Source organism: Phyllobates terribilis, unplaced genomic scaffold (genome assembly GCF_046119375.1).
Source record: "Phyllobates terribilis strain yellow unplaced genomic scaffold, ASM4611937v1 Scaffold_1017__1_contigs__length_469563, whole genome shotgun sequence".
NCBI lineage: Eukaryota > Metazoa > Chordata > Amphibia > Anura > Dendrobatidae > Phyllobates > Phyllobates terribilis.
In genome coordinates, this window is record NW_027363777.1 from 364,821 (window position 1) to 384,261 (window position 19,441).

Genomic DNA, 19,441 nt, shown 5'->3' on the forward strand with positions numbered 1-19,441 from the left:
GCTCACAGAGACCGCCATAAGCAACAGTTTAACAGAATGCCACAGACTAATCAACCAAACTTTTTGGGTTGGGTTCTCTTTTATAGTCTGCAGGCATTAAATGAAAGAAGTCAGTGTTCCAGCAGAAGGAGACAACGTTTCAGAAAAGGCATTGTAGCAAACCAAAAAAGAAATTTTAAGCGCAGCAGAGTAACCAGCGCACATACCTGTTAGCTCAGGTGAGTTTAAAAGGCTGCTGTTGATAACAAGGGCATTTGCTAAATAGATGGTGTGTGTGCAACAATATACTGAAAGGTCAATTATATTGTGCAGCTTATCTCACCACCTGTAGTTATTTAGGTGAAAGCTCCAAAATGCTTGCCTAATATGTCTGTTTATCCAAAAGGAAGTAAAAAGGGAGAGCTAGAAAGATAGCATTGCATCACATTACATGGCAATGCAATGCACAGTTGCTGAAGTTGAACCAAAATGAGCTTGTAATCTGGCTTCTGCAACTTTGAACATGAAAAATCCAATGAGGAGAAGAAAAGCAAAGCCAAAGAGTCCATCCCAAAATCCGACAAACAAGCAAAATGAACAAAAAACATTGAATTCAATTCTTTCTGATTTTAGAAACTGCATTAAAGAAGGGGTGCACCGGTCCTGGAGATACTGCAATACCAGGTCAATGCGTGGAGTGGACAGAGCAAGCTCTTTTTCCATCTCCCTGTTCTAAAAATCCATTTAATATATGGTCCCCAGATAGGGGACGTATCAGATATTAAACTGATAAGAACAGATACTACACTTGATCTTAGCCAAAAGGCCGAGAAGCGATAACCAGAATTGGTTTCAAACTACGGAGCCACCCAAGGATCCTGAAAAGTCCATTTGTGGAGATGAGCTCCTGGACTCCCGTTAAGAAGACATGTTGTCAACCTCTAGATCCCTTACATGCCTGCACTTTTCGGCTTGCTGCTGCTGCAATCCACGCGTTTTAGATCTGCATAACTCCACCTCTTTAAACACAGCACCTTCACCCCCTGCTGTTCCCACCCGCCTCAACACCGTTGGAAGGCAGGAGAACCAATTAAGGCGGGTGGTGGGGTGGAACGAGCAGCTGTCTACCCTTAGCAGGAGGGCTCCTGATTACATACCTCTCCTGCTGCTGCTGCTGCCGGCTGTCCAGCAGCAGACTGAAGGTGGCTGCTGCTGTGCACAGGTATATAAAAGCTCAGAGCCTATTATGACACGCGCAGCCAGCGTTCCATTGCCACATTCCATCTACTGCAGGCAGGATACCTGGCTGGCTGAATGTCGCTGAGAAGCTCACAGAGACCGCCATAAGCAACAGTTTAACAGAATGCCACAGACTAATCAACCAAACTTTTTGGGTTGGGTTCTCTTTTATAGTCTGCAGGCATTAAATGAAAGAAGTCAGTGTTCCAGCAGAAGGAGACAACGTTTCAGAAAAGGCATTGTAGCAAACCAAAAAAGAAATTTTAAGCGCAGCAGAGTAACCAGCGCACATACCTGTTAGCTCAGGTGAGTTTAAAAGGCTGCTGTTGATAACAAGGGCATTTGCTAAATAGATGGTGTGTGTGCAACAATATACTTAAAGGTCAATTATATTGTGCAGCTTATCTCACCACCTGTAGTTATTTAGGTGAAAGCTCCAAAATGCTTGCCTAATATGTCTGTTTATCCAAAAGGAAGTAAAAAGGGAGAGCTAGAAAGATAGCATTGCATCACATTACATGGCAATGCAATGCACAGTTGCTGAAGTTGAACCAAAATGAGCTTGTAATCTGGCTTCTGCAACTTTGAACATGAAAAATCCAATGAGGAGAAGAAAAGCAAAGCCAAAGAGTCCATCCCAAAATCCGACAAACAAGCAAAATGAACAAAAAACATTGAATTCAATTCTTTCTGATTTTAGAAACTGCATTAAAGAAGGGGTGCACCGGTCCTGGAGATACTGCAATACCAGGTCAATGCGTGGAGTGGACAGAGCAAGCTCTTTTTCCATCTCCCTGTTCTAAAAATCCATTTAATATATGGTCCCCAGATAGGGGACGTATCAGATATTAAACTGATAAGAACAGATACTACACTTGATCTTAGCCAAAAGGCCGAGAAGCGATAACCAGAATTGGTTTCAAACTACGGAGCCACCCAAGGATCCTGAAAAGTCCATTTGTGGAGATGAGCTCCTGGACTCCCGTTAAGAAGACATGTTGTCAACCTCTAGATCCCTTACATGCCTGCACTTTTCGGCTTGCTGCTGCTGCAATCCACGCGTTTTAGATCTGCATAACTCCACCTCTTTAAACACAGCACCTTCACCCCCTGCTGTTCCCACCCGCCTCAACACCGTTGGAAGGGAGGAGAACCAATTAAGGCGGGGGGTGGGGTGGAACGAGCAGCTGTCTACCCTTAGCAGGAGGGCTCCTGATTACATACCTCTCCTGCTGCTGCTGCTGCTGCTGGCTGTCCAGCAGCAGACTGAAGGTGGCTGCTGCTGTGCACAGGTATATAAAGGCTCAGAGCCTATTATGACACGCGCAGCCAGCGTTCCATTGCCACATTCCATCTACTGCAGGCAGGATACCTGGCTGGCTGAATGTCGCTGAGAAGCTCACAGAGACCGCCATAAGCAACAGTTTAACAGAATGCCACAGACTAATCAACCAAACTTTTTGGGTTGGGTTCTCTTTTATAGTCTGCAGGCATTAAATGAAAGAAGTCAGTGTTCCAGCAGAAGGAGACAACGTTTCAGAAAAGGCATTGTAGCAAACCAAAAAAGAAATTTTAAGCGCAGCAGAGTAACCAGCGCACATACCTGTTAGCTCAGGTGAGTTTAAAAGGCTGCTGTTGATAACAAGGGCATTTGCTAAATAGATGGTGTGTGTGCAACAATATACTGAAAGGTCAATTATATTGTGCAGCTTATCTCACCACCTGTAGTTATTTAGGTGAAAGCTCCAAAATGCTTGCCTAATATGTCTGTTTATCCAAAAGGAAGTAAAAAGGGAGAGCTAGAAAGATAGCATTGCATCACATTACATGGCAATGCAATGCACAGTTGCTGAAGTTGAACCAAAATGAGCTTGTAATCTGGCTTCTGCAACTTTGAACATGAAAAATCCAATGAGGAGAAGAAAAGCAAAGCCAAAGAGTCCATCCCAAAATCCGACAAACAAGCAAAATGAACAAAAAACATTGAATTCAATTCTTTCTGATTTTAGAAACTGCATTAAAGAAGGGGTGCACCGGTCCTGGAGATACTGCAATACCAGGTCAATGCGTGGAGTGGACAGAGCAAGCTCTTTTTCCATCTCCCTGTTCTAAAAATCCATTTAATATATGGTCCCCAGATAGGGGACGTATCAGATATTAAACTGATAAGAACAGATACTACACTTGATCTTAGCCAAAAGGCCGAGAAGCGATAACCAGAATTGGTTTCAAACTACGGAGCCACCCAAGGATCCTGAAAAGTCCATTTGTGGAGATGAGCTCCTGGACTCCCGTTAAGAAGACATGTTGTCAACCTCTAGATCCCTTACATGCCTGCACTTTTCGGCTTGCTGCTGCTGCAATCCACGCGTTTTAGATCTGCATAACTCCACCTCTTTAAACACAGCACCTTCACCCCCTGCTGTTCCCACCCGCCTCAACACCGTTGGAAGGGAGGAGAACCAATTAAGGCGGGGGGTGGGGTGGAACGAGCAGCTGTCTACCCTTAGCAGGAGGGCTCCTGATTACATACCTCTCCTGCTGCTGCTGCTGCTGGCTGTCCAGCAGCAGACTGAAGGTGGCTGCTGCTGTGCACAGGTATATAAAGGCTCAGAGCCTATTATGACACGCGCAGCCAGCGTTCCATTGCCACATTCCATCTACTGCAGGCAGGATACCTGGCTGGCTGAATGTCGCTGAGAAGCTCACAGAGACCGCCATAAGCAACAGTTTAACAGAATGCCACAGACTAATCAACCAAACTTTTTGGGTTGGGTTCTCTTTTATAGTCTGCAGGCATTAAATGAAAGAAGTCAGTGTTCCAGCAGAAGGAGACAACGTTTCAGAAAAGGCATTGTAGCAAACCAAAAAAGAAATTTTAAGCGCAGCAGAGTAACCAGCGCACATACCTGTTAGCTCAGGTGAGTTTAAAAGGCTGCTGTTGATAACAAGGGCATTTGCTAAATAGATGGTGTGTGTGCAACAATATACTGAAAGGTCAATTATATTGTGCAGCTTATCTCACCACCTGTAGTTATTTAGGTGAAAGCTCCAAAATGCTTGCCTAATATGTCTGTTTATCCAAAAGGAAGTAAAAAGGGAGAGCTAGAAAGATAGCATTGCATCACATTACATGGCAATGCAATGCACAGTTGCTGAAGTTGAACCAAAATGAGCTTGTAATCTGGCTTCTGCAACTTTGAACATGAAAAATCCAATGAGGAGAAGAAAAGCAAAGCCAAAGAGTCCATCCCAAAATCCGACAAACAAGCAAAATGAACAAAAAACATTGAATTCAATTCTTTCTGATTTTAGAAACTGCATTAAAGAAGGGGTGCACCGGTCCTGGAGATACTGCAATACCAGGTCAATGCGTGGAGTGGACAGAGCAAGCTCTTTTTCCATCTCCCTGTTCTAAAAATCCATTTAATATATGGTCCCCAGATAGGGGACGTATCAGATATTAAACTGATAAGAACAGATTTTTTTTTTTTTTTTTTCTCCTCAGACGAGGAAATTCCACAGTCTATGGAAACCAGACAAAGGAAAATTCCATCAAAACAGCTGCGTCAAATCCAATACGCAATTTGCTGTCCCCATCATCATCGGAAATATTTATTTCATATTTCAAAACAACAATAAAAAAAATCAAGAGGTACTAACAATATATCTCCACTTTTTAACTTTCCATATTCCCTCCGCATCCACTTCCCCTCTCCTCTTTTTGTCCCATAGGAAACACACATACATCTTCCCCAAAATCACCTTCACACTATCCTTTACAGCAATTTCCTTCCTTTTAAACACATACACATTCCTCACATCCCATAACACTTCCTTTATACATGCAAGCATCAACCACAAGACTCTTTCCTTCGTCCCATCACATATTCCCAAACCAAACATAAACAACTCAAAAGACAACAAATTCACACCACACAATTCTTTACACAAAGGCCCCATTCTCCCAATCACATCTCTAGCATACTGGCAATTCCAAAAAACATGCAACACACTTTCCCTTCCACCACAGCCATTTCTTGGACACATTTCACTCCTCACCAAACCTCTATTCCTCTGAAACTCTCTCACAGGTAATACTCCATGTAAAGACTGCCACACAACTTCACTCTGTTTGTTGGTCATACCACTCATCCGCACTTTCTTCCAAACCTTCTGCACATCACCACCCCTAACCATATTTATTCCACATTCTACCTCTCTACATTCAATCATCCTATACACAGCCTTCTTATTCTCCAGCAATCTCACATCTGCATCACACAGTTCATACCTCACCAAAAACTTATAAACCCACACATACCATACAGGCACCTCAAAAGCAATCGGACATCGCAAATCCCTTTCTTGCCACTTTAAACGAAACAAATACGCTCCAAATAAATACCTACTCATACATGAAAACTTTCCATCCGCCCTAATCACTTTCAAAACAAACACAACGATATTCACACCAAAAAACACGTCCAAATTCGGAAAACCCAAACCACCTTTTTCCACTCTTTTAACCAAAATTTCTCTCCTAGCTCTCTCCATTTTCGAGTTCCACAAAAAAACAAATAAAATTCTATTCAAGCTTCTCATACACATATATCCTGGTGGAAATACTACCGCAATATATAAAAATATTGGCAACACCACACTCTTAACAATTAAAATCTTCCCAAAAAAGGATAAACTCCTCAATTTCCAAAAATTCAACTTCTGCTCAACTTTTCCTTTCGCATCATCCCAACTTTCTTTCCCATCCAAACTCTCTGAAAACTTCACACCCAAAACTTTAATAGGTCCATTCACTACATTCACACCTACATCCCTACTTAAACTTCCGCCTCCAAAACCCTTACACTCACTCTTTTCCCAATTCACTTTAAACGCAGATGCACCACAAAAAATAGACACTAACAACTTCACCCGCCTCACCGAACATTCAGAATCACATAATACACACACGTCATCCATATAACCACTCACCTTCCATTCTTTTCCTCCACCTCCCGGCACTTGCACACCACGAATTACCTTATCTTTCCTCAGCATACACAACAATGGCTCAATTGCACAAATAAATGCTACAGGGGACAAAGGACACCCCTGTCGCACACCCGAAAACACATTCACTTTCCTACCCACATACCCATTCATTAAAACACAGCTATAAACACCCGCATACAAACTTCTCACTCGCCCAACAAAATCAGCCGGAAAACCCATTTTTAACAACACTCTGAACAAAAAACCATGCGACAACCTATCATAAGCCTTTTCAAAATCCAAACTTAACAAAAATACACTCTTCTTACGACCCATGCAATCCCATAGACAATCTCTTAACATACACACACACTCATGAATCCGCCTCCCAGGTACCGCACAACACTGCTCATCCCCAATCACACTCTCTATCACATCACGCATCCTATTAGCCATAAGTTTTGCATAGATTTTATAATCACAATTAAGTAACGTTATTGGCCTCCAATTCCTCAGACTTTTCAAATCCCCTTTCTTAGGAATTAACACAACCATACCTGCACGCATACTCTCAGTCACCTCCATGTTTCCCCACATATACTTACATACATCCACAAAGTCCTTACCAATCACACCCCACATCACACGATAAAATTCTACTGGGAGGCCATCCTCCCCCGGCGTCTTATTCAAAGCCATACTACACATAACCTTCCATACCTCATCACCAGTCACCTCACCCATCACTCTCTCTCTTTCTGCTTCACTCAACTTACTCTCTAACACACTCAAAACATCATTCTCCAAACATTCATCCCTCTGTTTCACTGCATACAGATCCTCATAAAACTTAGCCACCTCTTCACACATATCCTCTCCACTCACCTCACTTCCATCTGCTCCATACACCACGCTCATACTCTGTTTCTTTCCAAAAACTTTTTTAAAGAAAAACCGAGAACATTTCTCATCCTGCTCCATCTTATCAATCTTTGCCCTAAACACTATGCTTCTCCCTCTCTCCAACAAAAACTCACTAATCTCCTTTTTTACCTCTAAAATATCCTCCTCCACCTCAACTCCTCCTTCCCTTAACTTATACAAAACGCTCAACCGCGCGTTCAGTTTAACAAAACTCTCTCTTTTAATTGCTGCATACTTGTATCCTAAATTTTTAAAGAACATTTTTGTTTGTTTCTTCACCCAGTCCCACCACTCACAAACATTCCCAAACTCATTTTTATGCTTACACCATTCTTCATACCGCCTTTCATACTCCTTTCTCACATCTTCATTCTCTAACAGTTTAACATTTAACTTCCACAATCCTCTCCCAAACACTCCATCAACTTTTATATCCAACTCACACAACATACACACATGATCTGAAAAAAGAACGTTTTCCTGCCTATAATTAACAGAAACCATATTTTTAGAAATAAAACAATAATCCAATCTGGATTGTACCCTACCACTCTCAGAAAAGAAAGTGTTCAACAAAGGATTCATGTTACACACGCGCTGCATATCACACAACCCAAAATCATTCACTAACTCCAATAATGCTTTCCCAGACACATCCACATTCACTCTCCCCACATCACAGTTCATATCACCCACAATTACCACAGGTATTCTTCCTGGAACAAAAAGCTTAATTTTTTCAAATAAATTTTTGCGCTCATTTTTTTCAACTGGCGCATAAACATTAATAACACAAAACTTTACATTCTTGTATACAAAATTAGCAAGGATACATCTCCCCACCTCAATAACCAAATAATCACTCAAAACAACCTCCCTTCCTTTAACCAAAATACCCACACCATCATTCTTATTACATGCACTCCCCGACCACACAGACGCTCCATAAGACCATTCATCCCCTTTCACACCATCCACTACCCCACATTCTTGTAAACAAAAAATAGATGCATTTTGCATAGCTAAAAACTCAAAAATAGCAGCTCTTCTTACTTTACTTTTAAACACTCTTACGTTTTGGGACACTATGGTAAATCCCATAATACTTCTACTCCTTCACCAATTACACAAAGAAATAGCCTTTGGCCTAAACCAAAGCTCACAAGAGGACAAAAAGAAAAAACATTTACAATATTATATGGTGACACTATCCAGCACCACCACTATCCTCCTCCGCCATCAGAACAGAACAGCTGGTTTCCGACCCGCTGGCTTCACCAGCCACACTCCTCATTCTGGCAGTTCTGATCTTCCTCTGAGGCTCACTAAAATCTGCATCATCACTGCCCCCACCATCCTCCCTACGACTCTTCTTTGCACCCCTATCATCCTCCGAAGAAAAATCTTCAATGTTTTCAGGACCCGAAGGGTGTTCAGGACTGTCGGGTTCCGAGATTTGCACTTCACATCCTGTTGCGTCCATTGCCTCTCCAAAAGTCATCATCTCAGGCAGCTCTGCTTCCACCACTTTCCTAGATATTCTCGCAGACACTGCCTTTTTCTCCACCTTTGCCACTTCCCTCCAGAACTCCTTTTCTTCCCTCCGCTTCTTCCTCATTTCTTCAGCAGAAGAAGAACATGGTCTCAGGGACACCTCCTCTGGCGCCGTAGAGGGAGAGGCTCTACCAGTTTCCCGCCTCCTTCCCTCTCTCTCCTCCCTCTCCAATCTTTCCAGCACTTTCAGTGCGCTTGCCATCTGCCTCCTCTCCAGCTCTTCCTCCTTCTGTTCTTTATCAGAACGTCTAGGTGCACTCATAGGACAGTCCTTATACATGTGATCACTACTCCCACAGACATCACAGGACTTGGCCTCTGGACACTGGTTGGCCATATGCCCCTCCTTTCTGCAATTTCGGCAACACTGCCCTTTAAGGCATGTTACCATGGTATGTCCGAAAGAAAAGCATCTACGGCAAAACATGGGCTGGCCTGGGTAAAAGAGGAAACCTCTATGGCCTGCAATGGAAAAATTTGATGGAGGGTGTCTAAAGCCCCCCACACTGTCAGGATCCCTTTTCAATTTCACACGGAATTTATACTGACAGTTAAAGATTCCTAGACAATTGACTTGCTTCACTCCCTTCCGCACATATTCACAGTAGCGAGAGAGGAAGCACTCCAGCAGCTCAGGGTCTGTAAAAGGGTTATAGACAGTCACAGTCACCTCCTTTTCTTGCAGACCAAACAAAGGTTCCCATCTAACTCCTTCCAAGCAGGGGTCACTAGAGTGACCACGGAGCCATTCAAAGACATTAAGGCAAACATCCTGGTCCATAAAGGTAACGTCATAATTACCTTGACGTGAAAATTCGTTGACACTGAAGATCTCAGAACGTCTTGCTCCAGCTTTGCCTTCAACGATGTCTTGGACAATGAAAACCACGTTGTTCTTGTTCTGGTCAGATGGATCCACGGACAAACGGATGGTGTTCTTCACAAAAGACATCTTGGATTCTGTCGGTATGGAATACCACAGGAAAAAGCAGAAAATCCTCCACAAAAGGGTCCGGATTCCTCCAGGAGACTCGCACCAATCAAGGTACAGTCATACGATCGCAGCCAAAAGGCCGAGAAGCGATAACCAGAATTGGTTTCAAACTACGGAGCCACCCAAGGATCCTGAAAAGTCCATTTGTGGAGATGAGCTCCTGGACTCCCGTTAAGAAGACATGTTGTCAACCTCTAGATCCCTTACATGCCTGCACTTTTCGGCTTGCTGCTGCTGCAATCCACGCGTTTTAGATCTGCATAACTCCACCTCTTTAAACACAGCACCTTCACCCCCTGCTGTTCCCACCCGCCTCAACACCGTTGGAAGGGAGGAGAACCAATTAAGGCGGGGGGTGGGGTGGAACGAGCAGCTGTCTACCCTTAGCAGGAGGGCTCCTGATTACATACCTCTCCTGCTGCTGCTGCTGCTGGCTGTCCAGCAGCAGACTGAAGGTGGCTGCTGCTGTGCACAGGTATATAAAGGCTCAGAGCCTATTATGACACGCGCAGCCAGCGTTCCATTGCCACATTCCATCTACTGCAGGCAGGATACCTGGCTGGCTGAATGTCGCTGAGAAGCTCACAGAGACCGCCATAAGCAACAGTTTAACAGAATGCCACAGACTAATCAACCAAACTTTTTGGGTTGGGTTCTCTTTTATAGTCTGCAGGCATTAAATGAAAGAAGTCAGTGTTCCAGCAGAAGGAGACAACGTTTCAGAAAAGGCATTGTAGCAAACCAAAAAAGAAATTTTAAGTGCAGCAGAGTAACCAGCGCACATACCTGTTAGCTCAGGTGAGTTTAAAAGGCTGCTGTTGATAACAAGGGCATTTGCTAAATAGATGGTGTGTGTGCAACAATATACTGAAAGGTCAATTATATTGTGCAGCTTATCTCACCACCTGTAGTTATTTAGGTGAAAGCTCCAAAATGCTTGCCTAATATGTCTGTTTATCCAAAAGGAAGTAAAAAGGGAGAGCTAGAAAGATAGCATTGCATCACATTACATGGCAATGCAATGCACAGTTGCTGAAGTTGAACCAAAATGAGCTTGTAATCTGGCTTCTGCAACTTTGAACATGAAAAATCCAATGAGGAGAAGAAAAGCAAAGCCAAAGAGTCCATCCCAAAATCCGACAAACAAGCAAAATGAACAAAAAACATTGAATTCAATTCTTTCTGATTTTAGAAACTGCATTAAAGAAGGGGTGCACCGGTCCTGGAGATACTGCAATACCAGGTCAATGCGTGGAGTGGACAGAGCAAGCTCTTTTTCCATCTCCCTGTTCTAAAAATCCATTTAATATATGGTCCCCAGATAGGGGACGTATCAGATATTAAACTGATAAGAACAGATACTACACTTGATCTTAGCCAAAAGGCCGAGAAGCGATAACCAGAATTGGTTTCAAACTACGGAGCCACCCAAGGATCCTGAAAAGTCCATTTGTGGAGATGAGCTCCTGGACTCCCGTTAAGAAGACATGTTGTCAACCTCTAGATCCCTTACATGCCTGCACTTTTCGGCTTGCTGCTGCTGCAATCCACGCGTTTTAGATCTGCATAACTCCACCTCTTTAAACACAGCACCTTCACCCCCTGCTGTTCCCACCCGCCTCAACACCGTTGGAAGGGAGGAGAACCAATTAAGGCGGGGGGTGGGGTGGAACGAGCAGCTGTCTACCCTTAGCAGGAGGGCTCCTGATTACATACCTCTCCTGCTGCTGCTGCTGCTGGCTGTCCAGCAGCAGACTGAAGGTGGCTGCTGCTGTGCACAGGTATATAAAGGCTCAGAGCCTATTATGACACGCGCAGCCAGCGTTCCATTGCCACATTCCATCTACTGCAGGCAGGATACCTGGCTGGCTGAATGTCGCTGAGAAGCTCACAGAGACCGCCATAAGCAACAGTTTAACAGAATGCCACAGACTAATCAACCAAACTTTTTGGGTTGGGTTCTCTTTTATAGTCTGCAGGCATTAAATGAAAGAAGTCAGTGTTCCAGCAGAAGGAGACAACGTTTCAGAAAAGGCATTGTAGCAAACCAAAAAAGAAATTTTAAGCGCAGCAGAGTAACCAGCGCACATACCTGTTAGCTCAGGTGAGTTTAAAAGGCTGCTGTTGATAACAAGGGCATTTGCTAAATAGATGGTGTGTGTGCAACAATATACTGAAAGGTCAATTATATTGGGCAGCTTATCTCACCACCTGTAGTTATTTAGGTGAAAGCTCCAAAATGCTTGCCTAATATGTCTGTTTATCCAAAAGGAAGTAAAAAGGGAGAGCTAGAAAGATAGCATTGCATCACATTACATGGCAATGCAATGCACAGTTGCTGAAGTTGAACCAAAATGAGCTTGTAATCTGGCTTCTGCAACTTTGAACATGAAAAATCCAATGAGGAGAAGAAAAGCAAAGCCAAAGAGTCCATCCCAAAATCCGACAAACAAGCAAAATGAACAAAAAACATTGAATTCAATTCTTTCTGATTTTAGAAACTGCATTAAAGAAGGGGTGCACCGGTCCTGGAGATACTGCAATACCAGGTCAATGCGTGGAGTGGACAGAGCAAGCTCTTTTTCCATCTCCCTGTTCTAAAAATCCATTTAATATATGGTCCCCAGATAGGGGACGTATCAGATATTAAACTGATAAGAACAGATACTACACTTGATCTTAGCCAAAAGGCCGAGAAGCGATAACCAGAATTGGTTTCAAACTACGGAGCCACCCAAGGATCCTGAAAAGTCCATTTGTGGAGATGAGCTCCTGGACTCCCGTTAAGAAGACATGTTGTCAACCTCTAGATCCCTTACATGCCTGCACTTTTCGGCTTGCTGCTGCTGCAATCCACGCGTTTTAGATCTGCATAACTCCACCTCTTTAAACACAGCACCTTCACCCCCTGCTGTTCCCACCCGCCTCAACACCGTTGGAAGGGAGGAGAACCAATTAAGGCGGGGGGTGGGGTGGAACGAGCAGCTGTCTACCCTTAGCAGGAGGGCTCCTGATTACATACCTCTCCTGCTGCTGCTGCTGCTGGCTGTCCAGCAGCAGACTGAAGGTGGCTGCTGCTGTGCACAGGTATATAAAGGCTCAGAGCCTATTATGACACGCGCAGCCAGCGTTCCATTGCCACATTCCATCTACTGCAGGCAGGATACCTGGCTGGCTGAATGTCGCTGAGAAGCTCACAGAGACCGCCATAAGCAACAGTTTAACAGAATGCCACAGACTAATCAACCAAACTTTTTGGGTTGGGTTCTCTTTTATAGTCTGCAGGCATTAAATGAAAGAAGTCAGTGTTCCAGCAGAAGGAGACAACGTTTCAGAAAAGGCATTGTAGCAAACCAAAAAAGAAATTTTAAGCGCAGCAGAGTAACCAGCGCACATACCTGTTAGCTCAGGTGAGTTTAAAAGGCTGCTGTTGATAACAAGGGCATTTGCTAAATAGATGGTGTGTGTGCAACAATATACTGAAAGGTCAATTATATTGTGCAGCTTATCTCACCACCTGTAGTTATTTAGGTGAAAGCTCCAAAATGCTTGCCTAATATGTCTGTTTATCCAAAAGGAAGTAAAAAGGGAGAGCTAGAAAGATAGCATTGCATCACATTACATGGCAATGCAATGCACAGTTGCTGAAGTTGAACCAAAATGAGCTTGTAATCTGGCTTCTGCAACTTTGAACATCAAAAATCCAATGAGGAGAAGAAAAGCAAAGCCAAAGAGTCCATCCCAAAATCCGACAAACAAGCAAAATGAACAAAAAACATTGAATTCAATTCTTTCTGATTTTAGAAACTGCATTAAAGAAGGGGTGCACCGGTCCTGGAGATACTGCAATACCAGGTCAATGCGTGGAGTGGACAGAGCAAGCTCTTTTTCCATCTCCCTGTTCTAAAAATCCATTTAATATATGGTCCCCAGATAGGGGACGTATCAGATATTAAACTGATAAGAACAGATACTACACTTGATCTTAGCCAAAAGGCCGAGAAGCGATAACCAGAATTGGTTTCAAACTACGGAGCCACCCAAGGATCCTGAAAAGTCCATTTGTGGAGATGAGCTCCTGGACTCCCGTTAAGAAGACATGTTGTCAACCTCTAGATCCCTTACATGCCTGCACTTTTCGGCTTGCTGCTGCTGCAATCCACGCGTTTTAGATCTGCATAACTCCACCTCTTTAAACACAGCACCTTCACCCCCTGCTGTTCCCACCCGCCTCAACACCGTTGGAAGGGAGGAGAACCAATTAAGGCGGGGGGTGGGGTGGAACGAGCAGCTGTCTACCCTTAGCAGGAGGGCTCCTGATTACATACCTCTCCTGCTGCTGCTGCTGCTGGCTGTCCAGCAGCAGACTGAAGGTGGCTGCTGCTGTGCACAGTTATATAAAGGCTCAGAGCCTATTATGACACGCGCAGCCAGCGTTCCATTGCCACATTCCATCTACTGCAGGCAGGATACCTGGCTGGCTGAATGTCGCTGAGAAGCTCACAGAGACCGCCATAAGCAACAGTTTAACAGAATGCCACAGACTAATCAACCAAACTTTTTGGGTTGGGTTCTCTTTTATAGTCTGCAGGCATTAAATGAAAGAAGTCAGTGTTCCAGCAGAAGGAGACAACGTTTCAGAAAAGGCATTGTAGCAAACCAAAAAAGAAATTTTAAGCGCAGCAGAGTAACCAGCGCACATACCTGTTAGCTCAGGTGAGTTTAAAAGGCTGCTGTTGATAACAAGGGCATTTGCTAAATAGATGGTGTGTGTGCAACAATATACTGAAAGGTCAATTATATTGTGCAGCTTATCTCACCACCTGTAGTTATTTAGGTGAAAGCTCCAAAATGCTTGCCTAATATGTCTGTTTATCCAAAAGGAAGTAAAAAGGGAGAGCTAGAAAGATAGCATTGCATCACATTACATGGCAATGCAATGCACAGTTGCTGAAGTTGAACCAAAATGAGCTTGTAATCTGGCTTCTGCAACTTTGAACATGAAAAATCCAATGAGGAGAAGAAAAGCAAAGCCAAAGAGTCCATCCCAAAATCCGACAAACAAGCAAAATGAACAAAAAACATTGAATTCAATTCTTTCTGATTTTAGAAACTGCATTAAAGAAGGGGTGCACCGGTCCTGGAGATACTGCAATACCAGGTCAATGCGTGGAGTGGACAGAGCAAGCTCTTTTTCCATCTCCCTGTTCTAAAAATCCATTTAATATATGGTCCCCAGATAGGGGACGTATCAGATATTAAACTGATAAGAACAGATACTACACTTGATCTTAGCCAAAAGGCCGAGAAGCGATAACCAGAATTGGTTTCAAACTACGGAGCCACCCAAGGATCCTGAAAAGTCCATTTGTGGAGATGAGCTCCTGGACTCCCGTTAAGAAGACATGTTGTCAACCTCTAGATCCCTTACATGCCTGCACTTTTCGGCTTGCTGCTGCTGCAATCCACGCGTTTTAGATCTGCATAACTCCACCTCTTTAAACACAGCACCTTCACCCCCTGCTGTTCCCACCCGCCTCAACACCGTTGGAAGGGAGGAGAACCAATTAAGGCGGGGGGTGGGGTGGAACGAGCAGCTGTCTACCCTTAGCAGGAGGGCTCCTGATTACATACCTCTCCTGCTGCTGCTGCTGCTGGCTGTCCAGCAGCAGACTGAAGGTGGCTGCTGCTGTGCACAGGTATATAAAGGCTCAGAGCCTATTATGACACGCGCAGCCAGCGTTCCATTGCCACATTCCATCTACTGCAGGCAGGATACCTGGATGGCTGAATGTCACTGAGAAGCTCACAGAGACCGCCATAAGCAACAGTTTAACAGAATGCCACAGACTAATCAACCAAACTTTTTGGGTTGGGTTCTCTTTTATAGTCTGCAGGCATTAAATGAAAGAAGTCAGTGTTCCAGCAGAAGGAGACAACGTTTCAGAAAAGGCATTGTAGCAAACCAAAAAAGAAATTTTAAGCGCAGCAGAGTAACCAGCGCACATACCTGTTAGCTCAGGTGAGTTTAAAAGGCTGCTGTTGATAACAAGGGCATTTGCTAAATAGATGGTGTGTGTGCAACAATATACTGAAAGGTCAATTATATTGTGCAGCTTATCTCACCACCTGTAGTTATTTAGGTGAAAGCTCCAAAATGCTTGCCTAATATGTCTGTTTATCCAAAAGGAAGTAAAAAGGGAGAGCTAGAAAGATAGCATTGCATCACATTACATGGCAATGCAATGCACAGTTGCTGAAGTTGAACCAAAATGAGCTTGTAATCTGGCTTCTGCAACTTTGAACATGAAAAATCCAATGAGGAGAAGAAAAGCAAAGCCAAAGAGTCCATCCCAAAATCCGACAAACAAGCAAAATGAACAAAAAACATTGAATTCAATTCTTTCTGATTTTAGAAACTGCATTAAAGAAGGGGTGCACCGGTCCTGGAGATACTGCAATACCAGGTCAATGCGTGGAGTGGACAGAGCAAGCTCTTTTTCCATCTCCCTGTTCTAAAAATCCATTTAATATATGGTCCCCAGATAGGGGACGTATCAGATATTAAACTGATAAGAACAGATTTTTTTTTTTTTTTTCCTCAGATTAAGACCCACATTAATTTATGCATCATAGTGCATATTCACATAACGGGTTCTCAAATCATCATTCGGAAAAACAAAAACAAAATCCCAAAAAACACAACCCTGCAATTAACTGTTACTTACTGTAAGAAGTCCAATGTGAAAAGTTCCAGAGTGCTTCTGCTGCTGTCTCACCATACTTCTTTTTATCCAATAAATAGGCATAAAACAGTCTAGCAAGAAAAATCTTTCTGCATTCCATAGGGGAAAAAACAATCTTTTTAAAAATCACCAAATTCCGAACGTCCTATAAAACCTCTTTATATATGACAAAAATAATCCAGCTTGCCCGCTTCCTTTGCGAGTACTTAAAATCTTGACCTATTAAAATCCTTTCAAAATCGAAACAATGAAAACCAACTAAAGCAACAAACATACGTGACAACAAGGTAAAAACTTTTTTAGCAAAAAAACAGTCCCAAAAAATATGCTGTATTGTTTCCACCTTATTGCAACCTTCCCTAGGACATAGTTCTTGAACCTTTATCCCCCGGTCATTCAAAAAAGCCCTTGTTGGCAAGCATCCATGCAACGCCATCCAGGTTACATCCTTCTGTCTGTTGCTGATTCCACGCATGAAAAAAAGCTTCCACACCTGTCCAGACTGTGCATTATTACAAAACGGCACATCACATAACATCTCCTTCTTCTTAATACCTGAGACAATCAGTTTTTTGTCCGGTCTAACCATGGAGCTTATCCCATTTTGATCATAGAAGGACCTAAGCACCACATAAAAAAACGGTATCACAAACGAAACTGGTTTTCTTAAATCCTTCTCACACCAGCTCCATTTCTGGAAAAGCCGTCCTGCTAAATATTTGCACATGTCCGCAGTCCTGTTATTGCACTGGGATAATTTATAAATGTTCAAAAAATAATGCATTCTTAAAAATAAGTCAATGTTAGGAAAATCACAACCCCCATTTTCCACAGAACACATAACCATTCCTCTTCTTAGTTTCTCCATTTTGGATCCCCAAAAAAACACAAACAGTTTCCTTGTCACTCTCTTTGTCCAAAGCACAGCAGGTGGGAAAATCAAAGCAGTGTACAGCAGAAGCGGGAGAATCACAGACTTGATTACCAGCACTTTCCCTCTCAGCGACAGGTTCCTTAGTTTCCAAAAGTTCAACTTCTGATCCATTTTGTCTTCTAGAATCTTCAGGCTGCTTTTCCCTTTCAGTTCCTTCTCAAAGATGACACCAAGAACCTCAATTTCCTCCCTACTCTCCACTCCTGCCACGTTAACCTCAACCTGCCTCCCAAAGTTACAAAGCTGGCACTTTCCCCAATTCACCGCCATACCAGCCACACAACAAAAAATCCTTACGTGCAAATTCACTCTATTGAGATCCGCCTGTGAACCACAAGTAAAAACAATATCATCCATATAACTTAAAGACTTGACTGGACCCCCGGATCCCCCAGGAATAAAAACACCAGTCACACACTTGTCAACTTGCACACTTTTTAAAAGGGCCTCCACCACACAGATAAAAAGAATTGGTGACAGGGGACAACCCTGCCTAACTCCCGATAAAATATTAAAACTGGAACTCACATGCCCATTAACTAAAATCTGGCTACTGACCCCACAATAAAAACTCTTAATGACCATCAATAATTTATCCGGAACACCAAGGTGACTTAAAGCAGAGAACAAAAATCTATGTGATATTTTATCAAAGGCTTTCTCCAGGTCCACCGACTGTAACAAAAGAGCATTCTTATTCAAATTAGCCTGATAAATTAAGTCTCTTAGAAGCAGCAAATTATCTGAAATTTTCCTACCAGGCACTGCACATGCCTGATACTCCCCCACCATATCACCTATCACATCTGCCAGTCTACCAGCCACAATTTTAGAAATAATTTTGTAATCACTGTTTAACAATGTTATGGGCCTCCAATTTTTAATATCCCTCATGTCCCCTTTCTTATGAATCAGCGTAACAATCCCCCTACGCATAGAAACCGATAAAATCCCATGAGTAAAACCATATTGCACCACCCGGGAAAACTCCACACCTATAATATCCCAAAATCTAACATAAAATTCAGCAGGAAGACCATCACAGCCTGGCGTCTTGCCTTTCGCCAAGCCATCCACTGCCCGTCTAATTTCATCTTTCCCAACCTCCTCACTTAAAAACCCAATTTTCTCCTCAGGAATATTATTAGTTAATACTTTGCAATAATCATTAATTTCCGCATCACTGGCTCTACTATCGTTAGAGAAGAGTGTTTCATAAAAGGAAAGAATACTGCCAATCATCTCATCCCCAGATACCTCCCCTGCAGGAGAAAAAACAGACTTAAAAACCCCTTTAGGTTTAAAACATTTTTTAAAAAAGTATCTCGAACATTGCTCATTTTCCTCCATGTGCTTTATTTTTGCCTTAAACATAATAGTCTTCCCTTTTTCAATAAGTATCTTCTTCAGTTCGTCCTTCAAATCTGCAATCTCTTTATCCACCTCCATCCCCGCTCTCTTAAACTTATGGAGTACTTCCAATTTTGAAATAACAGCAGCATCATGATCCCTTTTGGCTTTCGCTCTCCTAAAACACACCCCTTTAAAATAACATGCAAATTTCTCCTTAGCCCAGTCCCACCACTCTAGCAAATCTTTAAAAAGGTGCTGTTCAGACACACAAGACAAAAACACTTTATTAAAACCAACCTTAACACTCTCCTCTTCCAGCAGGCTTACGTTCAGCTTCCAGAGTCCCTTTCCAAAAGCCAGGGACTCAGCTATACACAGATCTACCACTATCATCTTGTGGTCAGAAAAAGTCGTCATCACGTGGTTGCACTTGGCCACCTTAATCCCTTCAGACATAAAAACATAGTCAATTCGGGAAACACTACGTCCACTGTCTGATATGTATGTGAACTTATCACTTGGCCCAACCATCAGACCAGCATCCGTGTAGCGTAAATCCTGCACAATCTGATTTAAAATATTAGACGTAACATCAGTCCTACCTTCCGTAGAGCTCTTACGATCTTTTGCGGATCTGACACAATTAAAATCTCCAGCCACTATAGTGAAGTCTCTGCCTGGTAAAAACAACTTTAGAGACTCCAAAAACCCAACTCTTGCTTG

General features: G+C 43.0%; 9 non-coding genes across 9 annotated transcripts; all 9 read right to left on the reverse strand.

Moving 5' to 3' along the window:
* Positions 1-626: 626 nt before the first annotated feature.
* Positions 627-817, reverse strand: LOC141241511 (U2 spliceosomal RNA). The gene has a single exon (XR_012306249.1). It is a non-coding gene; the product is annotated as a U2 spliceosomal RNA (small nuclear RNA).
* A 1,115-nt stretch (positions 818-1,932) lies between these two features.
* LOC141241512 (U2 spliceosomal RNA) lies at positions 1,933-2,123 on the reverse strand. The gene has a single exon (XR_012306250.1). It is a non-coding gene; the product is annotated as a U2 spliceosomal RNA (small nuclear RNA).
* A 1,118-nt stretch (positions 2,124-3,241) lies between these two features.
* LOC141241513 (U2 spliceosomal RNA) lies at positions 3,242-3,432 on the reverse strand. The gene has a single exon (XR_012306251.1). It is a non-coding gene; the product is annotated as a U2 spliceosomal RNA (small nuclear RNA).
* A 1,115-nt stretch (positions 3,433-4,547) lies between these two features.
* LOC141241614 (U2 spliceosomal RNA) lies at positions 4,548-4,736 on the reverse strand. Its single transcript, XR_012306346.1, has one exon. It is a non-coding gene; the product is annotated as a U2 spliceosomal RNA (small nuclear RNA).
* Positions 4,737-10,891: 6,155 nt separating this feature from the next.
* LOC141241516 (U2 spliceosomal RNA) lies at positions 10,892-11,082 on the reverse strand. Its single transcript, XR_012306253.1, has one exon. It is a non-coding gene; the product is annotated as a U2 spliceosomal RNA (small nuclear RNA).
* A 1,115-nt stretch (positions 11,083-12,197) lies between these two features.
* LOC141241517 (U2 spliceosomal RNA) lies at positions 12,198-12,388 on the reverse strand. Its single transcript, XR_012306254.1, has one exon. It is a non-coding gene; the product is annotated as a U2 spliceosomal RNA (small nuclear RNA).
* A 1,115-nt stretch (positions 12,389-13,503) lies between these two features.
* On the reverse strand, positions 13,504-13,694 carry LOC141241518 (U2 spliceosomal RNA). The gene has a single exon (XR_012306255.1). It is a non-coding gene; the product is annotated as a U2 spliceosomal RNA (small nuclear RNA).
* A 1,115-nt stretch (positions 13,695-14,809) lies between these two features.
* Positions 14,810-15,000, reverse strand: LOC141241519 (U2 spliceosomal RNA). The gene has a single exon (XR_012306256.1). It is a non-coding gene; the product is annotated as a U2 spliceosomal RNA (small nuclear RNA).
* Positions 15,001-16,115: 1,115 nt separating this feature from the next.
* LOC141241619 (U2 spliceosomal RNA) lies at positions 16,116-16,312 on the reverse strand. Its single transcript, XR_012306349.1, has one exon. It is a non-coding gene; the product is annotated as a U2 spliceosomal RNA (small nuclear RNA).
* Between the last annotated feature and the right edge of the window lie 3,129 nt (positions 16,313-19,441).